This window comes from Zosterops lateralis (assembly GCF_965231275.1).
Source record: "Zosterops lateralis genome assembly, chromosome: 17".
Classification (NCBI taxonomy): Eukaryota; Metazoa; Chordata; class Aves; order Passeriformes; family Zosteropidae; genus Zosterops; species Zosterops lateralis.
The window spans coordinates 12,759,755-12,785,287 of NC_139777.1; the positions used below are offsets into that span (position 1 = coordinate 12,759,755).

The 25,533-nt window shown below is 44.7% G+C and overlaps 1 protein-coding gene across 10 annotated transcripts in view; it reads left to right on the top strand.

Annotated features, from left to right (window-relative positions):
* Positions 1–3,683: 3,683 nt before the first annotated feature.
* Positions 3,684–25,533, top strand: part of TAOK3 (TAO kinase 3) — a 77,110-nt gene continuing 55,260 nt past the window's right edge. For 5 of the 10 annotated variants that reach the window (XM_083873812.1, XM_083873804.1, XM_083873805.1 and 2 more), the window contains exons 1-2: positions 3,684–3,809; positions 4,496–4,558. The gene's annotated coding sequence lies outside the window, so the exon portion shown is untranslated. Of the gene's footprint in view, positions 3,810–4,288; positions 4,370–4,495; positions 4,559–12,436; positions 12,509–12,578; positions 12,806–25,533 lie in introns of those variants that run through there. The other 5 variants (XM_083873806.1, XM_083873808.1, XM_083873807.1 and 2 more) reach the window with 5 other exon arrangements.

Consider the following 25,533-nt stretch of genomic DNA (forward strand, 5'->3'; position numbering starts at 1 on the left):
GGGACGGAGCGGCCGCCGCTCGGCAACCGCGGCGGGAACCGCGGCCGCGCTTCCGCTTCCGGGCGGCGCCGGGGCCGCCGCGCCCCCGCTCGGCCAACGCGGGCTCTGCGCCCCGGAGCGTTACGGGTTCGAGTCCCGGTCCCGACCAGTGCGGGGCACGGCGTTAGGTTGTGCTGGAGGCGAGGTTTGACTCCTCGGCGGTGGCCGCCTGGGCTCGTGTTCGTGGACCGGGTTCTGCTCAGAGGTGCCAAGAGATAGGGCAGAAACATGCACAGGAAATTCCATGTAGAGATGAGGCAGAGCTTCTTTACTGTGCAGTGATGGAGCAGCGGGACAGAGACCACAGAGGCTGTGGAGTCTCCCTCACTGAGGATATTCCAGAACCGTCTGGACACAATCTGTGCCATGTGGTCTGGGATGACCCTGCTGGACCAGATGACCCCACTGTGATCCCTTCCATCCTGACCCATTCTGTGATTCTGTGATCTAGGCACAGCAGAGCTGTTCCCCACAGAACGGGACCTTGCCTCTTGCCTCGGTGGGGATGGACTCATTAGGACACTTGTACTCTCTGGAATTTTATTGTATTTTAATAGAGATATTACTTCCCTGTTCCTCCATACTCTCAGCAGAGCCTGATGACAGAATTGTGATCTCACCCAGGTAAATCAGGTGCCTCTTGCCACTGAACAGCAGCTTTTGTAGAACACACATCTGGCTCACATCTGCCAGGTACTGGCTATTCTCCTGACTAGGTATTGCTACAAAATTAAGGATCAAGGTATATATCCTGTGGTGAGAGTCATATGTAGAATCCTACTCCCATCTGAAAATGCCTCACAGTGATATTTCAGACTAAATATCTCATGTATCTTATTTCTGCAGCTCAAATTGACCTGGGAAGGACTAATTAATCTCATCAGCTCCAGCACAGCCACACCAATCGCTCACCTTCAGCTGGGAGGTGCATTCCTCACATGCACAGCTTATTGACTCACTGAGGCACTACAAACACCTCACCGAGGGGAAGGAAATGGGTTTGATCTGAAGCACTGAGCTCCAAAACCTGCAGCGCTTCTCCAAACCTGCCGAGCCAGGTGCTCAGTGCCCAGAGCAGCCACCAGGTCACACCGTGTTCTGAAAGGAGCGGTGATAACGCCGAGCAGGCACTCACTCGGCTTTCCTGCCGATCACCCCAAAGGTCTGTTTGCCCAGACTGACAATTTTTAACTCGGAACACCCATGCCAAGTATGCTCCGTGCCTCTTTCCTTAAGTCAATATTGCCTCTAACAGGGGACGAGGCTGAGGCACGGCCAAAAGTCAGTACACCCCCCCCCAAGCAGCTCCCAGAACTTCTGGGAGTGTTTTTGGTTCAGGGGAGAGACACCACCAGAGCTGCTCACTACCTCTGCTTTCCCAAGGAATGCTGTGGGTTATCAGCACTTTGGAAACCCCTCCTTTTCCCTTCTCCTCACTCAGGCAGTGCGGCTGGCACGGCTGCCCGCGGCCCCGGGTGAAACAGGAAGGGCGTGGTGGCGGCTGCCACATCGCATGAGCTGCCTGGTGCCCACGGATTTGTCCTCTCCCCACACTCACACCCGCTCCACCGCCTCGAATCACTCTCCAAAGCCATCCAGTCACTGAGCTAAAAATAGAAACGGGACTGCAGGACTCAAGAGCTAACCAGAGCCCCCTCGGAGCTTTACAGACACGAATATCTCCTCTTTCTCCCCCATTTCCTGTATCTGTTCCATCTGTCCACGTACTCCAGCTGGGGATACCAAACCAGTTGTGTGTCTGAACCACAGCTGCCCTCCCAAGGATCATCTGCCCTGCCTCACTGCTGCCTCAGCGCTTTCTGTTTGGAGCTGATCCGCCCTCCCAGCACAGCCCTTCACACCTCGGGCAGGTGCAGGCACCAACACGAGGGCACAGGAACCCCCCTGACCAGGAGCTGTGTGCAGCCAGTGGGTAAAAACACTGTAAACTGCTGCTGATGCAAAGCTTTTTAGCTCGTTCTGTGGTCAAAACTGGGCTCTCGCTATTGCTCCCTCCGTGCTAATTCCTCCTGTTTAATAGGAGCCTGCTGGAGACACCCTCTGCTGTCATCTCTCAGGCATTCAGTGGGAACCCGAGGGAGGAGGCTCAGCTTTAAGGAATGCCATGTTTCCCTTACAATCGCAGAAACTTAACTGTCTCCGCCCCAAGGAGCTGTCAGGGAAAGTGTAAAGTTCCCTGCTGAGCTGTTGTTCTTGGCTCGTGCTTCCATCGGAGCTGTTGTTCTCCTCACAACTCACTCAGTGCTTTGTGCACGCTCAGTTTGGGGAGAGATCTCTGCCTCCTGCTTGCTCAGCATCAGCTTTTCACAGAGCTGCTGACAGATGAGTCCTGCTCACGGTGCTCTTCTGTCCATTTGTAAGAAAGAGAGGTGTAAAAAAAAACAACCTTATGGAGCTCAGCTTATAAACAGGAAACTCACTGTGTGAAATTTCGGGACTACAATGAGAAGAGCTGGTATTGTACATTGGCCTGTGAGACAGAGGACACACCAACACCCCTCACCTGGGACTCAGGGCTCTCAGGTTTCTGTACCTGTGGTTTCACATGGCTTTCTGACGATGGTTCTAGAAGCCCAAGAAGGGGAACAGCTGTCAGGAGCAAGTTGGCAGAATGAGGCTGCACAAGGCACGGGCAGATAAAGCTCTGCTCCTTCAGTTTTACTTAGAAAAACAAAGTCATTAACCCCCCCGTCAACTAAGTCTCTACAGTTATGAAGTGTTTAGGTTCAGAGGTCGTGGGGAGACACCAAGTGTGGCAGAAACAGCACGAATTCACCTTACTCTGCCTCTGCTCTGAGCAATTCCTAACCCAGAGCTCTCAACCTCTGCTACAGTTCCTTTTCCTCTGGGGCTTTGCTGCTAAATCACAGCTGCTGCTGTTTGGGTACACGGGGCCTCTTCCTGCTGGGACCTCCACAGGACACACAGTCCCTGTCAGGGCTCCCCCAACACCTGCAGCACAGAACTGAAGACTCAGAGCTGCCTTTTTACTGGGCCCAAACACTGTCCTCTCACACAGGAGCTGGTTGTGGGCCCCAGCATCTGTCCCTGCCCACTCTCCCAAACTTGGGACCACTACAGACCCTGACAACGTACACAAACATACACACAAACATCTCTGAACTAATTATGGGCCCTGACATTCCCCTCCCCCCCCCCGAACCTGATATGAGCCTCAACATCCGTTTCCCATACTTGAGACCCGCAATATCCCCCTCCCCGACACACACCTGAGGTTACTATAGCGCTCGGCCCCTCACCCCCCTGAAACCACTGTAGGTCCGTAAGTCCCTCACACACACCCCTGAACCCGCTGTGGGCCCAACCAGCCCCCTACACACCTGAGACCACTGTGGGCCCTAACACCCCTCACGCACACCTGAGCCCGACACAAACCCCCACGGGCGAGGCCGCTGCAGCTCCTAGGAGCCCCACACTGCCGCCCTGCTCTCGCTGTGACCCCACAGCGCGTTCCCGCCATTCCCCCTCCCTCAGAGCCCCGCGCAGGCCCCTCAATCGAGCGCCGATGGCGCGGGAGGTGCGCCCCGTGAGGCGGCGCCGCTCAGCGGCCCGGCCTGAGCTGCCAGGCGGAGCAGCCGAGCGCCGAGCGGGGCCGGGCAGGAAGCGGTGACGGGCACGGCCCGGCGGACACGCTCCGTCCCCCCTCTCCTTCTCCTCCTCCTTCTTCTCCTCCTCGTCCCTCCCCGCCGGGGCCCCGCGGACGTGGCCCGCTGCCGCCGGCCGGCCAGGTGAGGCACCGGCAGAGGGAGCGGCGCTGCTGACAGGCGGGTCCCGGCGGGGCGCGGAGGGCAGGGGGCAGCGCTGGGGCTGGCAGCGCCCGTGGGGCTGAGAGCGGCACTTTGCCGGTGTCGCGGCGGCGCGGGGCGCTCGGTGCCCGCCGTCCCGGGCTGTCTCATGGCGGGGCCCCCCGGGGCTGCTCGGGGTCGGGGCAGCTCCCGCGGGGCTGCGAGTGTGGGGTCTGGGAGAGCCCGGCCGGGGGCAGGACGGAGGGGCAGCTGCCCCGCACCTCGTGCCGGGAGACCGGGAACAGCCGCGCCTTCCTTCCCTTCTCTCTTGGCTCTCTCGTTCCTTGCCTCTCTCCTGTGTGCCGGGAGCTGTCCCCGGGAGCTCTGTGGAAGTCGGAGCTCCAGCAGAGCAGCCCCGAGCGGACGGGAACGCCCCAGTGGGAGCGTGAGGAGAGCAGGGAGAGCGGCCGGCTGCCTTCACCTGGAGCCGGGCAGGGCTCGGGTGAGCGGCGCTGCCCCGCTGGGATTACCCCGGGATCTGTCTGCGAGCTGGATGTGACCTGGTGAATTCAGGGGAAGAGGGAGCCGCGTTTTTGTCAGCTTTGAGCGGAGTCGGAAGCAATGACGTAGGTCTGGTGCGAGCAGATGTCCCTGTCCTTTTAATGACACGGAGAAATGATTTGCTGTAGGTGCTGGATGCCATCGAGCAGCACTCGTACTTGCGTGGGAAGGAGACGGAAGGAGGACACGAGGCAAGTACTAAGCCTTCAGAATTTTGTTTCGTGAATACATCTTCTCGTGTCTCCTCACCCCCCTTCCTCAGAGCGTGAGTGGAATGAATTCCCTAATCTTACAACTATGGTAGTTCTAAACTTCAGTAGCCACTGAGTAGTCCCAGTAGCATCCTGGTTTTCTCCTGAGCCTGGGCAGGGCTGAGCAGCTCGGTGCTGGGTTTGCTGTCCCCAGCTGGGCTGTTCTCCCCAGGGTTGGGGAGAAGCCAGTGGGGCACTGCTCTGGGAGGTGTGTGGAATGCTGGGCTCACACATAGTCCAGCAGCAGCTCCGTGTTTGTTTAAAAACAACAAAGCAGGCTGTGCTGATTCCAGCCCTGGTTGTGTCAGAAGGATTTGGATTCTCCCTGCCCATTTCTGTGGATAGTGATCCACATAAGAAGGTGGAAGCAGTGAGGGTTCTGGATCCATGTGGATGTTGTTCCATAGAACACAGGGTGATTTAAAGTTACTGGGTTACAGCAGTGCTGGCTGTGGTTTGTGGTGCTTATGTTGTTTGAGAATAAGTGGGCTCCAGTCTGTTCCCCAAGGTCTGCTGACATATTTCAGCAAATGTTTAGGATCGTGCCGTGCTGGGAGTGATGCAGCTTGTTTTGCCAGTGCTCATTACTTCGATGTATCCTGTACCAGATTTATGAGAGGACACGTGTTGGTGTTTCTGTGTTGATAGTGGATTGTTCGTGGAGGGAGATGCTTGTCTTCTCTAGGAGCTTAAAACTGGGCTATTTCTGGTAGGTAGCTATTTTTGTGTTCTCAGGGGCTAGTATAACAATTTAGGGCATGTTTTAAATGTAAACACCTGTCTGTAATCTCCCTTTTAACACTGAGCTTCATACAAATATCTGATGATTCTTTCACGCACCCACAGTGAGGCTGCAAACTGTTCCTATCTACATAAATGTGTCATTTTTCAAATCCAGATTTCTTATTTGCTGTCCAGCTCATCATATAACTTCCTCTGGCATCTGATTTGAGGAAACCTTGGGCTGGGCTGTTTCCATCCACCCTTCTCTGTATGAGGCCTTTCAGATTGCAAACAAATTCTTATTTGTGTTTGTATATTACTTACAGTGATTCTCCGTAAGTACTTCCCTTTTACATTGTTGCATCATTATCAGTTAAAAAGGATCTTAGCAAGTCAAAGCTTTTAAAGATGAGATATTTCTACTTGTGTGCATTTTAAATGTGGCTCTTGCATCAGCAGGGTTTTACTGTTAGATTTCTTTTCCACAATGTGTTGCTGGATGGGGAAAACTTTCAGCAGAAATGAGTTCTGTTCCTTCTGAGTAACCTGTTGCCTTATTTTAAAGGAAAAACTTTGTTTGTATGGAGCAGGGCTGGAGTTTGCTGCACTGCTGGGGAGCAGAGGAGGAGCAGGGACAGGGCAGTGGTCAGTGAGTTTGGACAAGGAACACAGACTCGTTGTTGTCTCCTCTTACAGCTTTTTGTTCCAGGTTGTTCTGCAGCCTTGTGAGATACTGCAACATCCAGGTTATGAGAAATGTCAGGGAAGGAGGTGTTTGTGGAACACTTTCATTTTTATTTATTTGTTGCTTTTACACAGAAAAAGGTGTCTAAGGTTAATGTTTTTAATTAGGAAACAGATCTTTTGTTTTAAGATAGAGCTCAGAGTCTTTTAACAGGACCCCTCTACAGTTCAGTCACAATATTTACAGCAAACTGAGTTTGAATAAAAGTGCACTTTTGGCGTCAAAGGTTTTCAAGAAGTAGATTTCTATAAAATTCTGTTTTAGCACATGCTCACCTTTATTAATAGATGTGCTTCCATGCATCAATGAAAAATTCAAAAAGTGCATCCAAAAGAGAATTTTGTTTTATGCTTATTATTTTCAAACTACTTCTTCATTTGAAGGCCATCGATTAAACCAGAAGGATCTGATTGCCCTTGGCTGTGTAATAAACATGATGCAATTGCCTGGTGCCTGCTTGGTCATCAGTTCTTCCAGGGGCAGCTCAGTGAGTTTCCCTGAGTCTTTTTATCACTCCCTGAAATTACTCTGGCAGCTTAGTTTTAATTTTCTGACTGAAGTGTGTTTTAGAAGGTATTGATCTGGTCAATCCAGAGTTCCTTCTGGGTAAAAAGAAGGAAATCTCTCCTGTGATTTTTACATGGGCAGCACAAGTTGTGACTTTTCATTGTGATCGTGCAGTGGGCATCACTGGCAGTGCCTGCCAGGAGCTCTCATCTGAGAGAGCCTCAACCCCTCATTAACGAGGAGGAAAGTTGAAATAGAAATTAAAGTAAATTAATCAGGCATGGTCATCCATCTCTTGAGCTACTGAGGGATATTGGATATCTGAGTTATTAATGGCATTGTGGCAGCTTCTGAATTGTTATAAAGCCCCATTTCCAGCATTAAAGAGCAGTGTTTCTGACATGACATGTTGCCCTTATTTTGTAGAACTAAACCATGGGAATTCCCTTCTGACATCCTGTTGGAAATATGAAAAAAAAAAGAAAATTAAAGATCAGTAGGTTTTGCTCTAAGATTCAAGAAATCTGAAGTACTGCTGATATTAATTTCAAAATTATTTTTAATTTATTTCAATGAGTTAAATGCTGAAATTAGGTTGGCTAATAAGTTCATCCTTATTCAGGATGGCAAAGAACACGGATTTGAGCAGGTTGGAAGATTTCTTGTTTATATTCTCAGGTTAGTGTCACAAATTGGTAGTTTAATTTGTAAGGGCAGGGAAATTTCAAATTTAATATAGGGAGCTTACAAAACAAGTTTGTCTGAGTTGCTAATGGACTAGGCACTTATGCCCTTGGACAGGTAATAGCTTGATGTTGGTGTAATTACTTTTTTCCCCACCCTGTATATTACGTCAAACTGGACTCTGGTTGATTTAGAATTTAATGAAACCAGTCATTGCGTGTGGTCACTCGTGGTCCCTCCTCGGCTACTAAGGGCTTTCAAATAGGGACATTTCTCCCAGTTTGGCCTCCATTTGCACCTCTTCCTGCTGTCACTGGTAATTGTGATGCTGGGTTATCTGAGAGCTCAAGAAATTCCTCAGAAGAATGGCAAATGATGACCATGATGTCTTCCATGAGTTTGATTTGAGGTGAGCAGTTTTTGTGCATCGGTTGACGCTGTCCTTGGGAAGAGGGAGAAAAAGCTGTTTGTACTTCCCTAAGAAATTGTCACTGTGAGAGTGGAGATGTTAACCCAAAATCCTGAATAAACCATACACTTCCAGCTGCATTCCCTGGAGTCTGAAACACACACATGGGTTTGTTACTTTCCTGCAAACCACTCCCCAGGATCACTGTGGTGCAGAACCTGGCACTGGGAGGAATGAATCTTGCGTGCAGTGTATGCATTTCCACACATATCAAGCAGTTTAGGATGAAAGGTGTTGGGACTACCAGATACCATCAACATTTTGGAGCAGGGTGTCATTATTAGATTGGAACTGATGAGCGTGTGCCAGACGTTGTGGTGAGTCTGTTTTTAGAGAGATGCAGGCTGTGCTCACTTCCTACATTAAACCTCATTTTTCCCTTTATTTTTTATATGTGAGCTGTGATTCTGTTGCACAGAAACTGGCATAATATTGAGCAGATTTATTTAGGGTTGCCCTTGAACGTTGTGAGTGTTTAAGCCAGATTTACAGGAACACAGTCAGTGATGATTCATGTTGAGATGATGTTTTCTCCCTTGTAATGGAACATATGGGACTACGTAGCATATGGTACCACTGAAAATTGTTAAACGTGGAGCACTGATTTATTACACAGCAAAAAGGGTTGGGGTTTTCAGTCTAACACTGAGCAGAAAGCTTGCAAACAGCTCTGGCTGTTGGTTTGTATTGGGTGCACTACTGTGTTGTGTAGTAATTTCAAAGGATTCCTTTAAATGGCAACAGAATGCTTCCAAAAGTCGTGTGTCTGCCCTTTTTTACTGTGGTATAGTCTGGCTCTGTGGGATGACAGCTTAAAAAACCTGAAAAGAAAAAAGAAATCCTTTCTCTCTCAGATGGGAGGCAGAGGTATTAAAATTTAAAATGAATAAATAGTTTTCTTCCTGTCTTACTGTAAATTGACCAAAACACTTTTTTTTTTTTTTTTTTTTTTTGTCTTTATGTGACTTCTGGAGGGTTGGGGTTTTTTTTTACTGAGGCAGAGAGAGAAAACAAACACACACCTTGGTCCTTCTAGTGCATGAGGGAAAGTGGACTAAAGTGCAGCTACATAGAACATAAATTCCAGTCACCTATTTCCTTGTGCTCTCCTGTGTTTCTTAACTATTCATCTTTGGATGATTGTAATCTTTCCAGAGCAGGCATTGCTTCTGCTCTGGCTTTGAAGGGTCTTGCTGCAGGGTAACTGAAGGTCCCAGGTGCTGTGGTCGTACTGGTAATTAATGGCTGGTCATAAATGTTCATTGATTAAACTTTTTTAGAAATTATTTAAGCAAGAAACTTCATTTAAACCTTAGAATGGTGCTTGTGTTTGCCTTTTTTTCTAATGACTCAAACAGTTTATTTGGATATCTTAAAGTACTGATTAAAACAGACTTTATGCTAAATTTGCTTTTGTTAGGCCAAAAATACATAATTAAGGAAGAATATATGTTGTAAACTTTTGGGATAAAAATCATATGTGCCTTTTTTCCTCCTTATTTGGCTAGTGACAATCTGCCTCTAAGTTAAGGGTTTCTTGTGTATCTCTGCTTATTCTGCCTGGTTCGGGTTTGAGTGTGCTGTGTCCTTTAGAATGGCAACAGATATTTGACATCATTAAAAACTGCTGTTATTTAATAAAAGGAAGTCATATCTACCCTTGAGGGAATTAACTAATGACCTCTTGTTAACCATTGCCTTCAGGATCTTAGATCCTCCCTTTGCTTGCCTCATCCTTAGTCATAGATTGGAAGAGGAAAACAGGCTTTTTCCCCTCCCTCCCAACTCCTGAGCATTTCTCAACTGGAGATGAACTGATGGTTGACCTAAACCCTGTGGGGAAACTGGAGTGGGGACCCTGCTCCCTTTCCCCTTGTGGAACATCCTGCTGGTGTTAAAACTCTCACACAGCATCTCAATTAACCCTAATTCCCAGCCTTAGCCTGCACATTAGATATTTTTTAAGAAAGCATTAGCTCAAATGAATTTTAATTTCTAGCATTTCTAATCTCAACACTGGTAGTGGTGTCAGTTTTAGCTCTTCAAAAGAGGGGAAAAACATTTCTTATCTGGAAAGTATGCGAGTGGCAGAGCAGATAAGATAATTGAGCCCTAAATGTGAGCTGGGATGGAAACAGGCTCTGTTGAGAGTCAGGTCTCATCTGCTGTGCCACAGTCCAGTGGTGCTTTAATGCATAATAATCCAGGGAGTTGAGTGTTCCTGGGCAGGACACAGGGAATTTTCTCTCTGCTGCTTTTTCATTAAGAGACATGAGCCTTTAGTTCCAGTGTGAGATGTTCATGTTCTCAGAGTCAGGAGTTTTCTGTCATTTGGGAAGCAGACAGCCAAAAATAGGATTTTATGGCTCTCCTGTCTGTAACAACAGTTAGCTGCTAAAGTGAGGAATAGAAATAAAAAAACCCTTCCAAATTGTTCTTCCACTCAGGCAGCTTTTTCTCAAAATTTCTTGTGTGCCTTTTATCTGTGGTGTCTTTCCTCCATGGAGGATCCCCACAGGAGATAACAAATTTTCCATTTCCAGCTCTTCCCTTGGACTGAGAGCTCCTGTTGTGGTTTAGAGGTTTTGTATTCAGCACTTGGGCATGGCCCACATGGCTGAGAGGGAGCAGCACAGGTACCTAAAACCAGAATAAATGAGTAACTACAGGAATTACTATTTTGTTACATAAAGTCTTATTTTTTCTTCTGCTTGCTTTAACTCTGCTTTTGTAGTTTTCCACTTGGTATCATAGGGTTGCCTTTAGAAAGTACATTGCTTCAAATGAAGTTAGATTCTTACAGAATGAGATGTAAGAGGATTTCTGTTGCAAAAATCAGTATTTCATGTAGTATTTTGCTGCAGGAATTGTGGCCCAGGAGTTAGACCTGTTGCAGGTATTGAAGCTGTAGTACAGAAAAAATTCTGCTTCTTTGTAGTGCCATATGGAAAAGCCATAAATCAAAATATATCTCACTTAGACATTCGAGACTTGCAAAAATTACAGTAAGTGTGTGATAATACAGTCTGAGTAGTTTGAATGATTAACTTGGACAAATGCCCCAGATTTCAGGTGTGTTGGGCACCTTTTCTACATTGAAGGTTTCCAGTTCTTATGTTACAGGGAGATTTCTGCCAGTCTGACTTGCTGCTTTAAAGCAGGAGAAAGTTGCTGACTCAGGCTCGTTGTTAATTTGCTTTTTCCTGCCTACCTGAGTATTTTAGAGCAGTGCTGTTTATATTTTTAGACCAGTCTTAGGTTTTTTGATACGCTGAGCCCAAACCAGAAGTGGTCAGATGAGATTGTGGTCTGATCTGTTGGACAGTTTGTGCTGGATCCAGGCTCTGGAGGCATCCAGGGAGGCAGAGGGACGGGATCCCAGTCCCAGTGCTGTGCAAGCTGGTGCCTGGAGCCCCAGGCTACCAGTGCAGCTCTGCTGGTGTTTAAGGTCAACTCCTTGCAAATATTTTAGCAAGGCTTATATTCAAATGCTATTTATAAGACCAGACTAATTTCTTTCCTCTTAATGATGGCCTTTTGCCTGATGACAGGGCTGGAATCTGGAAGATCTGGATTCTGCATGCCACTAGTCAGCTGTGTATCCACAGGGAAGTTGTTTGCCAGCTTTCTGCCTCACTTTTTATCTGTACTTAAATGAAAAAAAAAAAATAAAGGCTGACTAATACCTGCCTTACAGGCTGTGAGAGCACAGTTAGTAGCTTCATGCTGTAAGATCTTTGGAAAACACTGGAGGAATTTTCAAAGGGCTTATTATGGTTAAGGTCCTGCAATGAGAGAACTGGTTAAGCCTGGGTTATTGTTACACCATTCATTAAGGAGCCTTAATAGCTGAAGCTCTGATAGTGGCTGTTCCCTGGCTTCACCTGCAATTACCCTGGGTAGATGCAGGCTGCTGCAATTCCAGTGGTCTGGAGCAGAGCTGGAGCATATGCAGGGATGTTGGAGCCTGCCCCGAGCGCTTCGCCGTGATTTCACGGCTGGCTTTGCATGCAGGTCATGCCATAGCCTCAGTGAATTTTGGCAGTTCTGCATCGTGATGATGACTTATTCTGCCACTAGTGAGCCCTTAGCACCTTCATGCCCAAAGAAATGCTGGATAATCAGCTGAGTTGCTCCTGTGTGTCTGCCTAACTCAGGATTCGCCCTGCTTTGGCTTTGTAAATTGGACAAAATAATAAAAAATCCTTACAAAAGTGTTTTAGGCAACAGAAATTTTAGTTAAAAGGCATAAACCAACTATTAAAAGGTACAAACCAACTATTAAAAACCTCTTAGATCTGATGATCTTCAACTCAGGTTTTTTGACAATCTGTGAAACTTTTGTGTGAATACTCACGTTGTGGCGTTTAAATTAATTTGATAGTATAGTTAGAAAGTATCAAAATTTTTTCTCTTCTGGCCACCATTATAATAACATAACTATGCAAGGAAAGGCAGAATCCCCATTTTTGGGAAAGCTAGGTACCAGTGTTTATTTCCCACACCAAGTAACCTTGTTAGTCATTAGCAATAGCACCTCATTAAACTTTAATAACTTTCTTAAAATTCACACTCACTTGAAAGTCAAGGTTCAGCCTTGACAGCTCGAGGTCCAAATCCAGACAGTTTTATTTATTTTTGCAGTTTTATCTCTTCATTATTATATACAAAAGTTGTTTTCTGTGTCTTGGCAGATTGGAAATGTATTGAGTGGAAGAAAAAGAGAAACTTGGATTCCTGTTGAAACACAGGGCTGAAGGAGGTAGGGATCAGGGGTTGGGAGCAGGAAATGGATTGGTTGTGAATTTAAAATCATGAGTCTGCAAATTAATATTCATTTTGAGCTGATTTTAGTGCTGAGTCAAAACCAGCTGTTTTTCCACCTCTCCTTTCTCCCACTGAACTGGGTTGGCACAAACCTTTGTGCTACAAGAGGATGGTTCAAATTAGCAAACTGATCCAGCTGTGAAATAACCAGGGGTAGCAAAGCCAGAGATTTGGAGATAGGAACAGACAGGATGAGGATGGATGGTACAAACTTCTCCTACTAAATTACACTGTGAGTATTTTTCTAAAAATATATATAAAATAAATAAAAAAAAAAACCTCTCCCACGCCTCTGTTGGATTTCTGTTGATGAGTAAATTAACAAGTTTCACTTTCTGTTTCTTGGGCATGGGTTGGGTCCAGCAGCATTTGAGTTGTTCTGGGGAAGACTTGAATCGTTGTTAGCTCTCCCTCCTTTCACTGGGTTTTATTTATTTTAATTGCTTTTTTTAGGAATCTCAAATTTGATGCTTTGTATTACTTGCACCTCCTTTTTTTTTTTTAAGGTTTTGTATTCAGATTTAACCAAGGAAAGGCTTTTCTGAAAGGCTGAGACAATTTTCTGTATGTTCATTGCTCAGTGTTTTATCATCTACATGGACAGGTATCCCTGCCTTAAAAAGTGGGGAAAAATCCCAAGCAGAATGTTTGTATTAAGGCACTGACAATATTGACTAGATGATGATACAGGTGTTCCCAGACATGAAGTTGTATTTCATATTTCAGATATACAGGGGCTTTTTTAAATGTTAGGCCATGGCACCACATGCCAGGAATCATGTGGAGGTGAAAGGTTAATTTGTAATATTAAATCCTATTTGTTGTTTAAGTGTGAGAATTACTTGCAGTATAGAACCAAGATCCTAAAGTTAGAAAAGGAAGCACCAATTTAGTCTACAAATAGACTGTGTCATTAACACAAATGAGGAGTGTTTGTTTGTTTTTTCTTCAGGAAGATCATTATTTTGGGTAAACAGTGCAGCACAAGAGAAGCCTTTCTGAGCACTGCTAAGCCCACCTGGCTTCCAAAGCCATCTAGGGAATTGGTGGTGGGTGTTTAAAGAATAAAACATTTCAGTTTAAAGAGCATTTGGCTCCTGGTGACAGGGCCTCCCCATCCAGAGAGCCTTTGCAGCTGCTGTCAGTGAAGCTGTGGGTGAGAGCCTCAAGGGTGTGGAGAGAGGAAGTCAGAAAAACTTTCATATTTACATCTGTCTCTGAACAAAGGGGACGTTTAACTGGTGTCATCATTCATAAATTAGGAACTCCTGCAAAGCCAGGCTGAGGGGCAGGATGAAACCCCCTCTGTGTCCTGTGCCTCTGTATCCCAGCAGCTTGGAAGTTGTGTCAGAGATGGGATTATGGAGGTGAAGGGTTCCCCACTCACCCCGGCAGGAGGAACTTCTGAGTGCTCTTGGTGCAGAAGCACGAGGGTTTGCTGCTGGGTTTGTGGCAGGGGGATGTGGGGCAGGATCTGCCTCCCCCAGCTGAGCAGAGAGTGAAGAAACCTCACAAAGCTCCTTGTCTTAATGAGTGAAGGGGTGGCTGTGCTGGTGGGACAGTTGTGGTGGTTAGCTTGGTGTTTAAAAAGCAGGGGATTTAACCACCAAAGAGCAAAAGCTGGTGGTAAGAGGTGGCCAGGGAGCTGCCTGTGCGTGCGCTGGGGAAGGTTTTGGTTCCTGTTTGGGGATGTCCACACCCTGCCCAGGCTGCTGTGCCCAGCAGGTATTGTTTGTTCCCTCTGGAGCAGGATGATGCCAGCTCCATGACCTGGAGCCTTCCATTGTGCTATGTGGGGGTTTGTTGGACTTTTTGGTATCAGGACACCAGTAGAATAAAAATTATTATTTTTTAAACTTTTGATTCCATAAACTGTCACAGGATGTATTCTGTCTTCTCAGGGGAAAATCTGTATGTAGTGTACAGGGGTTTTCTTGTTCAGGAATTTGTGTGCTGCCTTTTTTTTAGGTCAGGTCAGGGGAGAAGACTTTGCCTTTTTATTGGGAGCTTGCAAAGATTTTGGAGGATCTTTGCTGCTCTTGTAGATCACTCTGATGTCTTGGACCACCTTTGAGTGGGCCATCTGCACAACTGAATTTTAATTTTTACATTATCGTACATTTCCTTTTTTTTTTTTTTCCTCTCCTTCCCCCACAATTTCTTTCATCCTGTGTGTTCTATGTAGAAAAGTAAAGATCAAATGCACCTTAAAATGTCCTCCTTAAGAGGCTGCATGTTCAGGGGTTTGATCCCTGTATTGGCATGGCATTGAGGTAAATGAATGTGCTGATGTTCTACAGTGAGATTGGAAAAAAAAGAGAGCTAATGAGACATCTGGGTAGAGGGAGCAAACCTCAAATGAAAATTGCTTTTCTGTTTTACGACAAGTCAAAATATTTTGGAATTAAAACCAAAACTGAAGCTGAGTAAATTCATTTTTTTTTTCTTTTTAACCACTTGTACTTAGAGCTTATTTTAAGTGATTACTGGGGCGTGACTTTGAGTTCTGGGCAGGACTTGGTGGCTTGTTAGCGTCGGGTTGAGCCTCTAATGTTGCAATGAAGAAGGAAGTGTGTGTGTGTGTATGCTTGGGGAGGGGGACTGCAAAGCACTTCTGCCTGCCTGCCTAAGGTGGGAATTGCAGCTGGCTGAGTATTTTTAGCATTTTGAATGTGAATTTTGGGTTTTTTCTTGTTAATCAGTGTTTGGTAAATTAAGCTCTCAGTTACTGTTTCAAAGAGGTTTTTTTTTTTCATACCAGAATGCAGAAAAGACATGAGTTCTTCACCCCAATTTTATTCATTGAAAATTGTAAGTTTTTAATTAAACTTCCATAGCTGCAGGACTGGGTGTGATGCATTTCCCAAGTGTCTGTCTTCTGTTGGTTTCTGCAGTTGTGCATCTATGGGTCAGGATAGAGGTATAGTAGGGATTATGAGGAGAGGTGAGGCTTTTTAATAGATCAGTCTCTCTTTCTCCAGCTTAATTAAAGAAAAAAGGGAAAATAGTGAATCTGATTTTGTTCCCTCCTTTAAAAACACACAGCAATAAGGACTTTTTCATGGGTTGCAGGGAGAGGCAGAAGATAGCCTCAGTTTCCATCAGTGTTTTCCAGTCATTTGCTGTAACAGTGATTCACTTCTGTTCAGTTGTTCATCCTGGCCTGAGGTGAGACATATAGAATGTTTCTATTTTAAGCTCTTCAGCATAATGGATGGATAAACTCACCCTTCTTATGCTGGTTTTTGCCACAGTGGGTGAGCTTTCCTTCCTGGGATCTCTGCACTGGCCTGAAATACTCGCCCTCTGAAAGCTCCTGGTGTGCTGTCAACACCGGTGGAAGAAAATGTTCTGACCATTTTGCTTCAGGGTTGCTGATCTTAAACTGCACTGTTAAAAATAACAAGTTTTCTGAAGGCACACAGTGATGTTTTCCTGGCTCCCTGCCTCTTCCCCCCCATATTGATGTGATTAAATGCCACCAAAACTCAGCAATCCTTAGGTCAAGTGCATAGCCATGTGCATTTGCTGCAGCATTAATAGTGGTTATTCCAGCTTTCTCAAAGAAAATGAAGGATGTTTGCATAAATGGAAGTCTTCTGCTTGCCACAGTAAGCACCACACAAGCAGTTTATGTACCAGGGCATAGAGTTTTGAGATTATTTTCCTACTGCTTTAAACTGTCTCATGCTGACTCAGTTTGGCTGTAAAAGACTGAAGTCTTGTGATCTAGAGCGAGTTGTTTTTTTCTATTGGGAGAACAGGTGTATGGTAGAGATCAGTTTTTCTCTATGACCAAAACATTTTTTTATGTTCGTCTTGAAGGATTTACTTTCCCCAAATCCCATTTCACTTGCTGAGCTTTGGGATCAGTCTGTCTTTGCCAGTGTTGGTGGTGGTGGCCCTTTCACATTTTCTGTTGAAGAAGCTGCAGTGAAGCCTAGAGTGTCTGACCTGAAATCAGACAGACCTGATGGCGAATGCCTTCAATTATGGGTTCAATAAATCCACGCTGGAAGGAAGGACAGGGCCAAAAGGCATTTCCAGGGCAAAGGGGCATTTCCAGGCTGATTGTGCCAGAAGAACCTTTAACCGTCTGAATTCCTTGTAGCTTTTCCAGGATCTTTCTGCAGTAGTCTGGGCATACTCCACTGTTGTTAGAAGCAGCTTTAAAATGTTATCCTCTCTCCTAAATCAGATGCCAAATGGTGCATTTACTGGATTGAATCAAGAAACCTCTGATAGCTCAAATGGAAATCTTGAGCCCATGTGTAAGGCTGCCAAATTTATCTGCTGAGGTGTGGAACTCAGGGCAGGCAGATAAAGAGCTCTGCTGCCTGTGTTGGGACTGACTTCAACCCAGATCCCAAACCATACTAGAACACAAATCAGATATTGCTGTGGGATTAGTTTGAAAAGCTTTTGCTGGCTTGTATTTAATTTTAATGATGATATATTTTAATTGGCTGTCAAAAACATGCTTCAAATGAGTGCAATGCACTTCTCTTTATGTGCTGGTCATCTTGTTCCTTGTCCTTAAAGTGCTCTGTGTGTCCCTGTTTGGGAAGATAGTGCAGCCTTTTGAAGGACATATTTTCTGTGCAGCCTTTAAAATCTCTCGGGTTTGTTGAGTGTTTGCCTGGGGTTACCCTTTGAGATTTACAGGGCAGTTTGTGTTTGTTTTGACTGTTACTTTATCTCACTTTCTCAGTAAGTCCAGTCCCTTCTGGCCATGAGTGATAGGAGGGGAGGATGAGGAAGTTCTGGGAGCCCGTGTTTGGAATGCTGCACTTCAGCGTGCATGCTTGGATTCTTTCCTTAGCCTTTGTGTTGATTCTGTGATTGAAAGAGCTGTAAGGGCACTGTGATGATGGAAATGAATTAAATGGTTAAATGTCTTAATCATTCAGATGTGTAATGTCCCTTCTGCTTGTACTTCCCTTGGTGTTCTTGTGTATTACCTAATCTTTGGTGACAAAACACTCCTTGTCCTGGCCTTGCACAGCGCAGGGGCTTCCTCAGCTCATTTATTAATTTTTAAGCTTGATATTGACATTTCACTTCCACATTTGGGAGCTGTTTTACACTGCAGACACAGAAGCCAGAGGTCATATTTGCAGTATAGTGGTTGGTTCATGTCCCCATGGCAGGCTGGGGGGTGTTTGCCTGTGTGTTACTCTGCACATGCTGTGGGAATTGTGTCTTCCTGAGTAACACACAGCAGTAATGGACATGAAATGGGTTTTAAAACACAATATAGAAATGGCAGTGCTCACATTCAGCTCTTTACCAGAGCTATGAATGATGCAGTGCTGAGAGCTGGTGGTCTGTACATTGAAGGGTTCATGCAGATGCATTTCTGGGTAGGTTGCTGTTTTTTTAAGAAGCATTTTGAAGCTATACATGTTCTGTGTGTGTATAGTGGGGTAGCTGAATCATCCTCTGTGGAAAAGAGCATTTTAAATCTACTTATTCATCCAGTGCCAGCAGAAGTAAAATCTTTAGGTCCTCCTTTTATCCAGGCTAGGTGAGTGCCTAGGTGCAGTGTAGAATTCCTGTGAGTGTAATTCAGGCTGTGCAATGCTGTGCTGAGAGCTGAGCTCCTTCTGCATCCCATCAGGGCCCCTCAGGGATGCTGTGCTTCCTGGGCACTGGCAGCTGAAGCTCAAATTGGGGCAGCCAGGTCACTGCACGGATTCTGCAGATGTTCCTGAGGTGGAGCTTCTGGCCATGAGTGACCTCGTGTGCCCAGCAGCCCGTAGTGCTTGGAGACATTGCTGGATCTTAAACCTTGGTTTGGAAAATCAGTTCCTGCACTTCTTGGGAGCCAGCAGTGCTGTGCTTTCACCATTGAACAGTTAAGCTACTTAGAAGCCACAGTTTTAATCTTTATGGAGAAGGAAATGGGAGTGTTGCAAGCACACCTTATATAATGCACATAATTACTGACATTAGCCACACTTCTCATACTGGTGCCAGCTCCTGGGCCTGCAGCTGGCACTTCCCTAGAAAGGTGACACATGACAAATGTCTTATAGCCATTTTGCTGTGCAGGTTTCCTGTCACAGCTGCCCATGAGCTGCTCTTCAGACTCCCAGAGATCTCTGACAAATCTGGTTTGGTTTGTGTTTCAGTTCTACTTCCTGTAGCATAACTTAAAATGCATAAGGGCAAATGGAGGCCATGGTATGCACAGACCTGTCTATGCTCTTTCCTGGTGTTTCAGGGAATTTGGATTTGTGTTTTTGGGAAAGCTGGAGGGACCTGGGAATTGAGTAGATTTGTGAACATAGAAGTTTTGGTTGTAATATTCATATTTTGTGTCTTCTCCTCTTTGTAGCACTGATTGCTAGAAACAAGACACTGTATTAATATGATTGTGTTGACATCTGTGGATTCTGCTTTGGTATTGAATGAGGGCTGCTGAGCAATTGAAGGCCATATGATGTCTGAAAAGGAAGAAATTCTGATAAAATTGATACTCTCCTTCAGAACTAAAACCGACTATGGATTCCTGCAGCCTGGTCTGTGCTTCAGTTTACTGCTGCCAGCTGTAGTGATCTGATACTTTGGAACAAACCTTTAACTTAGTGTCAATATTTGCAAAGAATTCCAGCTTTACTTTACATCAGGTGTTTTCTGAAAAGTCCCTGATCAGAAATCTTCTAAAGAAAATTCAGTGTCTGGGGAAAAAAAAAATCATTTTAGCTGACTTCTGATGCTGACAATGGGGTTCTATGAGTGCTGGGGAAACTCTCTTTGTTAGTTGTTCTCTTTGTCCTTGTTGACATAGTACTGCTAATTTATTATAATAACGTGACAGACTATTCAAAATGGATGCCACATTTAGCTAAACTAGGTGGAAATATATATTTAATTTCATACTTGGAGAACTTCATTGTCAGTATAAATATTGCAGAGAAATGAGTGGTGTCACAATTCACCCAAAGTTTTGTCTTTAAGAGAGCTGAAGACTGGCCTGGGGTTGGAGAGGGAGCCTGCCTGAGTCTAGGGACTCATTCTCAGTAAAAGGAAACTCTCACTTCTGGATTTATCCTTTTATTGGGATAGCAAATAGGTTTTTTTGTCCTCAAACGCAGGGCTTTTGACCCTCTTTGCAGTCCCTTCCTTGGTGAAAATTAGTGAGTCTTGTTCTTTGTCCATGGTTCTTGTGTAAGCAGATATCCTTCCAGTTGCTGGTTTGTGGTGGATTTGTTTTAGGCTCTCTCCATTGATGAATGAGGATGTGACTTTCAGGTATTCAAAAGTGAGGTGGAATTTCTCTTTTGTCCTACTGGATTTTTATCAAGAGTCCTGGTAATTCAAGAAGGCCATGGTGTACTCTCTGAAGGTGAGACTGCTGCTGTTTGGTAATTCTAGGAGCCTCAGGCCTTATCTGGAAGGGTTATTAGTTGGCTGCTTGCACACAAATGTCTGAGCTCTCCTCAGATTAGAAGTCAAACCCAAAAATGTGTCTTTAGCAGTACTCCAAAACTGTGTGAATCTTCATCTCAGTCTTGCATCCACTCACTTTCTTTGCAGCTGTTTTGATCATGGACTAAAAATACTGAAATTGATCGACACAGTATAAAATAACTTCCTGAGTTTGGTTTGAATGAATTTTTTGTTGAATGTTGATTTTTTTTTTTTTTTTTTTTTTTTTTTTTTTTTTTTTTTTTTTTTTTCTCCTAACAAAAGACTCAGTACCTGCTAAGTAAGAACTAGTTGTGTGCTGTCAGTGAGGCTGCCTTCCTTCCTTAGGGACCATCTAGTAATGTGACCTGACTCTTAAAATCCAAATCATTCTGGCTTACCTCAAACCTCAGGTAAATTTAAATTTTGCACATCACAGTGTTAAGGTGGTAACTTGTTTGGAAGGGAGAGGTGGACATGACCAGGATGCTTTTAAGTTCAGGATTTACTCTAGAGGCCCATCTAGACAGCAGCTGCTGTGGATGGTGTCCTTGGAGAGGCTCTCGTGGGGCTGTCACAGGTCTGAGTGAGGAGACAGTGACAGATCCAGCTGTTGGCAGAGTGAACACAAAGGATCTCCGTTATTTGGAACATCTGGGCATGCAGGAAGCAGCATGGCTATTAAAAATGAGTCATTTCTAGTCTGGTGTTTTGGAGGGAAGGCAGAAGGTGAGGAGTTTGGTTTTCTCTAGTTTTGTCTCAAACAGAAGGTGCAGGGTGGAAATTGAGATTATTTAAAGTTTGGGGAGAGACAGATGTGGTGAGAGGTTATAGAGTTAGTGATGCAACACTTGAAAATGGAGGCAAAGTGCTGTGTGGTGCTACTTTGTTGCATATTTACTTCCCTTCTTCAAAATGTCCTCAAATTTCTGCAATTTATTTAAATTAGTTTATGTTCTTCCAGTCTCTTCTGACCTTTAACGTTTCTTGGCAAAATTTACGTTGCGTTCAAATTAAACTGGGGAATATTTTCCCAAAACAAGCTAATTGTAATCTCTTATTTGAAATCTGCAGCGAGTATGTTAAATATAATGTACATGTATTGATAGAAGTTACTTCTTCTCATTTGTGTGGGTGTTATATACAGTCACATCACTGTTTCAATCACTGGCTGCCTGGCTGGTTCCTAGAAAATACAGGGGAATTTCCTACCATGACTCATCTTGGAAGTAGCAGATGCTACACGCTCTCAAGCTGTGTATGGTAGCTCTGGAGTCTCAATAAATTTAATTGAGTGTTGGGGACACAAAAATATGTTGGATTACTGCAATAATTACACACTGCTACTATTTATCCCTTTTTAATGAGGATGCTTAAGTAAAGCCTTTATAAAACGTGATGATGCTTTCTTCCCTTTCTTGTCCTGTGGCACTACTGCGAAAAGGTGTTTCTGCTTTGAAATTTCAGTTTTACCCTGCTGTCACGGGGGGTGTCTCTATTTTTAGAACTTTATAATTCTGAGAAACCTTCCCCATATTTTTTTTTCATGCCACTCCCAAGCAGTTCCAGGCCCTCAGCAGCAGCAGATTGTGTTGCTGGTGATGGGTCTGTTCTCCTGGGGAGTTGCTGGGTACCTGCTGATCCCAGATACAGAAATGAGTCTGGGAGTGCTGTGCCATGGCCAGCAGGCTCACAAGGGCCTCTGGAGGGCGTGTTAAGGTGCAGGTTTGCATTCAGTGGGATCACAACAGCACAAGGAGGATGGGATCAAACACGTCCTAGAGCTGTGCCCTGCTGGGATGTCCAGTGTGCTGGGAATTGAAGGGACAAGGAGCTGCTGGGCTGGAGGTGCTGGGGGTGCCTGGCATGGAGCACAGCTCCTTCCTGCCCTGGAGGAGGCACAAGGGTGGAGGAGAAGAGGACAGAGGCACTTTGAAAGGATGTGGAAGGGAGTGGCTCCTCCTGCAAGCTGAACATGCCAGATGAGATACTGAGCTCTGGCTTGTGAAGTCTCAGGATCACTTCTCATTTCTGCATTATCCAAATAAACCCAACCTGCTCCTTCAGCAGCTCGTGTGCCTGTTTCTTCCCATGTGGAAGTCTGGATTCTCACGCAGGGATGGACCTTGCCTAGAGGCACATGGTGCTCCAGAGGAGCCCCAGAGTGTCAGTGGAGTGCTGTTGTGTCCAGACCCACTTCAAATCCAAGAGATCCTTATGGCTTGCTCTTTTCCATAGCTAAGGGAGGGTTGAGAGTAAAAGGTAAAGCTGTGGGAAGCAGTGGAATGCCAGGCTGTTGGTGTGTACAGGGCTCTGTGGGATGCCCTTACCCACCTCCTTTGTGTAGAATACGTAAGACCTGGAAACACAGGACCATCTCATTCTTGGGGAACATCCCCTGAATTTACTCCTTTGACTGCCCAGGATGTGTGGTCCTTATCTTCCTGATGATATGTGTCGTATTTCATATGTCATATTCAATATGTCATATTTCTTATGACTATATTTTAATGTGGGGCTTGTCAGGTTGGGAAGGTCCCACATCGTGGTGTTGGAGGCTAATCTGGAAGTGAACAGAAAAACACTGGCTGGGTTTCTCAGCCCTGGATTTTGGGTGGCAGTTCCTTTGTTCAGAAACACGGAATGGGCAATGTGTGCCTTATCTTCCTCGGCACTCACTGAAATATCTGAGGAAGGATGGAATTACATTGTCACCTGATGTTTTCCTGGGAGAAGAGCGAGTCCTTAAAGCGCTTTGCTTCCTTCTGCTCTGGATTGCAGAAATGGGCTTTTGCTGTAGCGGTGCTGCAGCGAGCAGCAGCTCTCAGTGGGAAACTGCAGCCTTGCATTTGGCCAAGGAGGCAGTTCTGCAAAGCCAGGCCCAGCTGGTGGTTCCCAGCTCAGCCTGGGGTAGGTGGGACAGGGAGGGGGCCCCGTCCCTGGAAAAGAGGAAGCCTGGAGCTGAACCTCGCCGTGCTGCACTTCCCTAGAGAGCAAGATGAGGAGAGGCAGTTCCTCTGCTGGCCTTCATCTATGATTAATGGAGAGTTTAAGCACAGTATAGGCTTGCTCTGTAACCTTGCTGTGCTCCTCATGTTCTCTCTGGGAAAGTTTGCTTCTCACCAAAGAAATGTGTGGCTTAGTTTTTCCAACAGCATCATCTCAAATGGTTAGAAGCTTCTCTGTTTGAGTTTGTGAGATAAATTCTGTGGTTATTTCTGATTTTTTTTCCCCCAAAGTCACATAAAACTTAAATTTGGTTGGGTTAGAAGTATTCAGTTCTGCTGTGTGTTGTTTGTATACAAATATTTGGTGTTTTTCCCCTGTAGTTTCACTTTTGAAAGTATCGATTCTTTTCAATAATATAAAGAAAAAAATCACTAAAATGTACAGTTATTTAATACAAAAAGCTTTAGCAGAAGAGTTCAGTACAGCTTCCCCTGAAGGCTTTCCCTCCTTGGAGGCAACAGCTTTAAAATTGTATGTGCAAAACTCAGGGTAGCCCTTCTAAGACCATTCTCGTTCTCATATTAGATCTAGTTATACATTTGTACTAGGTATTGATTAGTTAGGAAGACTCATAAAAGCATTTTTTCCCCATTCTTCCTGTCTAAAGTATCCTTTTCTAGGAGCCTGGAAGCTGCTGTACAATAATGACCCTGATCCAGGTGACTTTCTAAAGTGCCCTGAGCTCCTTCAGCATTTTGGGTGGACATGACCATAAAGTAAAAGACTGAGCTATCACAAATTTATTAGTTAATACAAGAATTTTTCATTCCTTTGATTAGTGGCAATATGCCTCAGTCTGCAGGAAAAACATGTTTCATTCATAGTGTCTCAGCTGTGCTTAAAATTAACCAGAACAAAATAATGAGCCCTGCAATGAGATGCTGTCCCCAACTAAAAATATTCCTCACTTAGACAATGGGATTGGATCTTTTCATAGTTTTACTACAAATATCCCCTTAGGTTCATTATGCTTTGGTTGCTGAATCCATAAAATAGGGCTGTTAATATGTACACGAGGCACCAAGTAGTGCTGGAGACTTTCAAAAACTGGTAATTCCTTGATTTATTCATAAAGCAGGGAGCATAACTCTTGAAAATTTGATCAGATGCCAGTTCCTTCAGTAGCCACTCGATCCAGAAGCCTTTTTATAGCAGTGCTAACATCTCTGAGGACTGTTAGGCTTAATTAATGTTTAAGACTCTTGTACAGAACATGCCATGAAAAGAGAAACTCTTCTGAGGGCGCGCAGGGAGGCAGCGGGAATTTGGCTTCGGGGAATGGGAAGGCAAAGGATGTACCAGCATTGGAGTTGAGTGTGTTTGTGTCTATTCTCTCACTTAAAAATACCCTTTCTGTGTTTTTTTAGAGAATTACTGTTATTTGGGGTGTTGGATTGACAGGTGTGTATGCAGAATCCTTCACATGGACTTTCTTTTAGAGAGTTAAAAGTAATTCTAGGTTGTAAAAAACAGAGGATGGCCTTATTTAAAGTATATATCTGTCACAAAAAAAAAGAGTATATATCTGCCATTCTTTTCTGTGATAGGAGGATGGTTAAGCCTGATAAAATGGTTCTGAAAACCTTCACTCTCAGGCAAAACGCTTTAATTTCTCCCATCTGCAAAGCAAAATAATATTTATATTCTCTGAAGGGTTAAGTGAGGGGGCCATTTCTCTGAGAAACTGAACATCCTTTTCTTGTATGTCAACTTGTTATGGATCCAAAAATTAGTATTTTCTCGTGGGCACTGACATCTCCCTGCACAAATACCTTCAGGTCTATGCAGAATATCATCAGACAGCAGAAAACCTTTATCCTCTGGGCATGTCTAGTGCTTCTGGGGCTACAGTGGGGTCGGGTGATATTCTTTATGAGGGGAAAATTGGCTTCATCTATTGATATCTTGCTTAACAAAGGTGTCAAAGCCCTCAAACCTAATTTTCCTGCTCTTTTTCCTCAACACACACTTTTTCAAAATCCAAGTTATGAAAAGTAAATGGAAAAGAAACTATAATCACAAGGTAGGAGTGGTTGAATAGATGTTTGTATATTTTTAACTGGAAAAAAAAAGTTGTATTATTTCAGAAGAATTTGTCTTTAATGCTGAAGGGTGTATTTTTGTGGTTTAGAAATGTGTATCTCACATAAATACATTTCTTAGAGGAATTTAAGCTGAGTATCCACCCCCTGTGCAGGTGAGGTTCACATCATGAACCGAGAGGAGAATGAAATGTGGGAGCACAGGAGGTTTATCCAGCCCTGCTGCTGGGGAAGGACTTCAGTCTGTCTTAATAGAAAGCAGAACTGGGATAGACTGACGTAAATGACTGATTTTTTTTTTTTTTTTTTCTGATTTAAGTCCAACAACATTGCCTGCAGGGGAAAACACTGTTGGCAGAGACATTCCTGGTGATGAAAGCTTTACTGTAGCAGTTAAGATTAGTTGTCTTTAGACAAAAACCTCATGTTCTATTTAATCTCCATTCAGGCTTTTTTTTTCCCCCTGGTTAAAATGGTAACAAGTAGGGCATCGAGA